Source organism: Pteropus medius, unplaced genomic scaffold, assembly GCF_902729225.1.
Source record: "Pteropus medius unplaced genomic scaffold, Ma_sr-lr_union100, whole genome shotgun sequence".
Classification (NCBI taxonomy): Eukaryota; Metazoa; Chordata; class Mammalia; order Chiroptera; family Pteropodidae; genus Pteropus; species Pteropus medius.
In genome coordinates, this window is record NW_024354502.1 from 20,885,650 (window position 1) to 20,891,649 (window position 6,000).

Sequence of the window (6,000 nt, forward strand, 5' to 3'; positions counted from 1 at the left end):
TACCCTCATTATGTAGATTGCCTTTTTGTTTTGTTGATGGTTTCCTTCACTATGCAAAAGCTTTTTCGTCTAATATAGATCCATTTGTTTATTTTTTATTTTGTTGTTCTTGCCTGAGGAGAAACATTTAAAAATATATTTATAAGACCAATATCAAAGAGTTTACTGCCTATGTTTTCATGCAGGAATTTTATGGTTTTAGTGCTACACTTAAGTCTTTAATCCATTTTGAGTTTATTCCTGTATATGGTGTAAGAAGGTGATCTAGTTTCAGTTTTTCATGTATCAGTCCAGTTTTCCCAATACCTTTTATTGAGTAGACTGTCTTTACCCCATTGTATATTCTTGCCTCCTTTGTCATAGATTAACTGACCATATAAGTGTGGGTTTATTTGGGGGCTCTCTATTCTGTCCTATTGATCTACACGTCTGTTTTTATGCCAGTACCATGCTATTTTGATCACTATGGCCTTGTAGTATAGTTTGATGTTAGGGAGCATGATATTTCCAACTTTGTTCTTCTTTTCAAGATTGCTGTGGCTATTTGGGGTCTGTTGTGGATCTATATAAATTTTAGAATTATTTGTTCTAGTTCTGTGAAAAATGCCGCTAGTGTTTTCTTAGGGATTTCATTAAATCAATGGATTGCTTTGAGTGGAATGGACATTTTAAAGATGTTAATTTTTCCTATCCATGAGCACAGTATATGCTTCCATTTATTGGTATCTTCTTCAATTTCTTTCTTCAATGTCTTATAATTTTTCAAGTACAGGTCTTTTATCTTCTTGGTTAAATTTATTCCTAGGTACTTTTTGTGGATGCAATTGTAAATGAGATTGTTTCCTTAATTTCCTCTGATAGTTCATTATTGGTGTATAAAAATGCAGTTGATTCTGGAATATTAATTTTTTTATCTTGCTACTTGACTGAATTCATTTATCAGTTGCAACAGTTTTTTGGTGGATTCTTTAGGGTTCTCTCTATGTAGTATTATTCCAACTGCAAACAATGACAGTTTTACTTCTTCCTTTCCAATTGGACGCCTTTTATTTTCTTTCACTTATTTATTATTTATTTATTTATTTATTTATTTATTTATTTATTTATTTTTGTCTGACTGCTGTGGCTAGGACTCTAGTACTTTGATGAATAAAAGTGATGAAAGTGATCTTAAGGAAAACACTTTTAGCTATTCCCCATTGAGTATGATGTTAGCTATGGGTTTGTCATATATGGCTTTTACTATTTTGAAGTATGTTCTCTATATTCCACTTTGCTGAGAGTTTTTATCATAAATGGATCCTGGATTTTGTCAAACATTTCCTGCATCCATTGATGTAATCATACAATTTTTATCCTTTTTTTAAAACATCACCTAATTTATATTTGTCTCGTCTATTATGTGTTACCTTTTCTTTCCTTTGTTGCCTTCTTGGATTGTTTTAAAAAGTTTTTTAAATTATTCCATTATTTTCCTTCTACTAGTGTGGAAATTATATACTCTCTATTTTTAGTGATTATTTTGGATATTAATATGCATCCTTAACTTAAATTCTAAAATTAATTAATGTCTTTACTCTTCTCCCACATAGTTCAAAGACCTTAAAACATTTTAATTCCATTTACCCTTCCTGACATGTTCCTTTTATCAGATATTTTAATTTTATCTTGTTTTATTGTTGTAAGTTTTACCCTTTAAGATATTATTATAAAACAGTTAGTGTTCGCTTAGATGTATCCATATATTTATAACTTTCTTTGCTTTTCTATCTGCTCTTTCTTCTTCTATCTCAGGTCTTCCTTGTGAGATCACTTTTCTATTTAAAGGAAATGTTTTAAATTAGAGTATTCTGGTGACAAACTTTCTCTGCTTTGATCTATCTAAAAATGACTTTATTTTAGTCTCGTTCTTGAAAAATACTTTTGCTGGGTGTAGAATTCTAGGTTGGAAATTATTTAAGTGTATCGATGGTTTTATTCCACTGGATTCTGGTTTCTTTCATTACTTTCATTGTTAGTATAGACAATTCTGTTATTATCTAGTTGTGATTACTTTAAGAATCATCTTTTTCTCTGGTTCATTTGGTACCTTGTTTGTCTTTGGTTTGTTAAAGTTTCACAATGATAAATGTAGGTATAGATTTCTTTTTATTTTCCCTGCTTATTATTTTTGAATCTGTGGATTGATGTCTTTGACCGGTTCTGAAAAATTCTTAGCCATTATTTCTTCAAATATTGTCTTTATCTAAGCCCTTTTTTCCTCTCCTTCTGAGAATCGTTAAATGAATGCTAGACATTTTCACTCTGTTCCCTCTGTCTCTTAACCTTTCTTTTGTATTTGCAATATTGTTGTGTCTCTTTACTATACACTGAATAACCACTGAATTACTTTTTCTGATCTATATTTCAATCTTCTGATTCTCTCTTCAGTTGTGTCGAAAGTGCTTATTGAGTTTCTAATTTTGGTTATTGTATTTTTTATTTCGATAAGTTCTATTTGCTACTTTTTAAAACCTGCTAGGTTACTTTTTATTGTTTCATTTCTTTACATTTTTTAAAAATTTTTTTCTTTGAATTTAGTAAGCATAGTTGCTTTTATAAACTCTATTTTCATTCTTGATGGTTTACGTCATTGTAGGCTTAGTTATTTTTTTACTTTATGCTGCTTATTTTCCTTAAAAATTTATTCAGGGTGATTCTTTGAAGACTGGATGACACTAATTTCCTTCAAAGAGAACTCTCCTTTGTCCTTGCTAGGCACAGAGGGGTATTTTAAACGAAATCACTTTAAATTGAATTTACAACTTGGGGGGGTTGTGGTTTCATAGTTTTTTGTTGTTGTTTATTTATGTATTTTGACCACCAAAGCAATATAGATTTGGAAGCTGTGAAAGTGCCAACTTGCAGTTATAACTTCTCAAAGCAGGTCTCTACCATTACCATGTGTCTTGCTCTGCTCAGCATAAGGGCAACTTTCCCTATAGTTTCTTGGGCCTGAGGGTAGAGGCACATTTACTTTTGTTTCACACTTGCACTGAGGGTTTGACCTATATTAGTGAGGGAAGAGGTGGGCCCTGGGCTTTGATTCTGTCCCCCTATCCTGAGAAACCCTCAGAACCAAAATTCAAGTTTACCCAAATTGGCAAATGCTCTCAGTTCAAAAACAGCTTTAGGATGTCACTTAACTTTCAGAGATCTTGTCTTCTCTTTGATTTTGGACTTTAGTTTCTTACTATTTTGTCAAGTCTTTGATGTTTTAAGAAAATTTTAGTATTTTTGGTTGTTTTTAGTGGGAGATTGGTTTGATCCCTAATCTGCCTTATTCCTGGAAATGGAAGTTCTTCCCTGATCTTCCTAGATTTGGGTAAACTGTGTACTTAGAAACTAAAAACCAACATGACCTGCTTGCTCTAAGCAAGCTATCATGTGCAAAAGCAAGCACATATTTTTAAAGTCTTCTTTACTTCAGGAAAAGAATTATTGCAAGGTTCCCATAAAATTAAATTGCATAAAACTTTTCAGGACTATATCTGAAATTTTCTAAGAAATGTTTTTTAAGTTCTTCCTGTAAGTGGCCCGAGGTAAACTCTGAAAGTGATTCACTATTCACTTGACCCAGAAAACCCAACAAAATTATGCAAATCAAGAGGTTCAAACCTTCGTGTTCACTTTAAGAACACCTATGAAACTGCCCAGGCCATCAAGGGTGTGCATACCAAGTATCTGAAGGATGTCACTTTACAGGAGCAATGTGTGCCATTCCGTCGTTACCATGGTGGAGTTGGCAGGTGTGGCCAGGCCAAACAGTGGGGCTGATTGCAGGGTCAGTGGCCCAAAAAAGAGTGCTGAATTTTTGCTGTACATGATTGAAAATGCAAAGAGTAAAGCTGAACTTAAGGGTTTAAATGTAGATTCTCTGGTCATTGAACACATCCAGAGCAAAGCTCCCAAGATGACTCGCAGAACTGACAGAGCTCGTAGGTGGATTAACCCCTACATGAGCTCTCCCTGCCGCACTGAGATGATCCTCACTGAAAAAGCATAAATTTTTCCTAAACCAGAAGAGCAGGTCACACAGAAGAAAAAGATATCCCAGAAGAAACTGAACAAACAAAAACTTATGGCCCAGGAGTAAATTTAGCATCAAACAAATGTTAATAAAAATTTAAAAAAAAAAAAAAGTTTTTTAAAAAATTTAATTTTCTGATTACTACTAAATTATGTTAAAATTGCAACATTATCCAAAAATTACTTTTTCAACAAACTCAACCACCCAAGAATCCAAGAGTAATTATACAATGACTCTACATAGTCTAATTAGATGGCAAAAGTTTCGTCACCTAATTTAAAGTACTTTATTCATCAGAAAATCTCTAAGACCTCATCCTTAATAACATAGCTTATTAATTCTTATTTTATACACAATTCAAAGAAACTTCATTCTCCAGTTTTCTAGCCCATAAACCTTTAGAAGCTAACTTAAAAAGAAAACATGCATTTTGAAAGGAGGGTTTATTATAACAGCCAGGAATGGCATCTGACAGCTCCACGAGAAGAGAGTAGACGAGGCTATAAAAATCTGCCTAAAATCTCAAGAAGAGGTACATTGGAGATCTTTAGGCTAATACTCTCAACAGCTCATGGGAGGCTCACTGCTCTTCTCCACAGAATAGCGAACAAACATCTGTGCTCTTGGTGCTGATCCTACGCAGCTTCAAACCAGTAAGGCTGTTTCTGAAGCAGAGAGGGATGTAATGTTTTTAATCCATTTTCTACATTTATAAGGGATTAAAGTTAAACATTTATCTTTAAATTTTTCTTTATTTGGAGAATCTTACTCATCAGCGGTATCCAATAAATAAGCATTTCTGTCCTATAGCCGCTTAAAACTCAATTTCCCTCGGAGACTGACTCCAGAAAATTCAGAGCTTATAAGTGCTCAGAATATACCTTTAAGCCCTTTAGACTTCAATCTAGGAGTTAAACTAGAATCTTAAAAGAAAACAACTACAGCGGCCATGTTTGAAAGAGTCAGAGGAGTCTGGCTTTACTTCAGAGCAGCCCACTTCAGGTAAGTTATGTAGATACACAAAAGAGAACTTTTATCAGTGCAAAATGGAACTGTCAAGATTGTTAAGTGATAGATAATAATCAGGGTTCAAATGGTGTATGGAGAGGGAGGTAAAGGGAGTGGGAGTGATGCAGGACGGGGCAAATCTCCCTGAGTGGGGACTGAAGTCCTGCACTGAGAGAGGGAGGGTTCTTGACTGAGCACAGGAAAGAATTCAAGTGCATGCCAGAGTTAGAGACAAAAGGAAAGTTTATTAGAAAAGGAATAATGCTCTATAGACAGAATAAGAGAGACTGATAGGGACTGAGAGAGACCCCAGAGTGTTCAGGGAGTCAGTTTATATATCATTCTCAGTTTCTGTGAATTACAGACTTCTAAAGGCTTTGTTTACCTACTTTCCTTTAACGGTATGGGTATGTAGGGTGAAAGGCAGGGCATGCAGCGTTAAAGGCATGCTAGCATCCCAGCCTCTGATAGCTAGGTTCCCTATGGCTTGGAAGCAGGGAATGAATGGTTGGGTTTATTTTATGTAGAGTATGACTTAAAAACTCTGTTTTCCCTTCTCGGTATGGGTAAATGGTTGTTAGTAATCCCAGCAGAATCTTCCTTTGTTCTGTGGGTTTCCTGCAGCACAGACTCTGAATGCAGCTTGGTTTAACATCCAGTTCTCGTGCCTCATCCTTACATCAGGAGGAAGGAAAATGCTCCCCGGACAGCCCTGCTTTTATTTATCTCCCTTTAAGCACAAATTATGTCATCCCTGCCTCCTGATATATGTTAGAAGCCAGGACTCTCAACTTACACACTATTTAGGATTCAACTGAAATGTAAATGTGGGCCCTGTTTCTATTGTATTCGAATCATTATTTGAAAGGTTTCAGACTTTGCTAATCTCATAAGATGAGATGCTGAGTTTTAGTATCATTCTC

At 34.6% G+C, this 6,000-nt stretch overlaps 1 pseudogene; it reads left to right on the plus strand.

Moving 5' to 3' along the window:
• The window catches only part of LOC120595586 (60S ribosomal protein L17-like), a 34,098-nt pseudogene extending 29,950 nt beyond the window's left edge, over nucleotides 1-4,148 (plus strand).
• The last annotated feature ends 1,852 nt before the right edge of the window (nucleotides 4,149-6,000 follow it).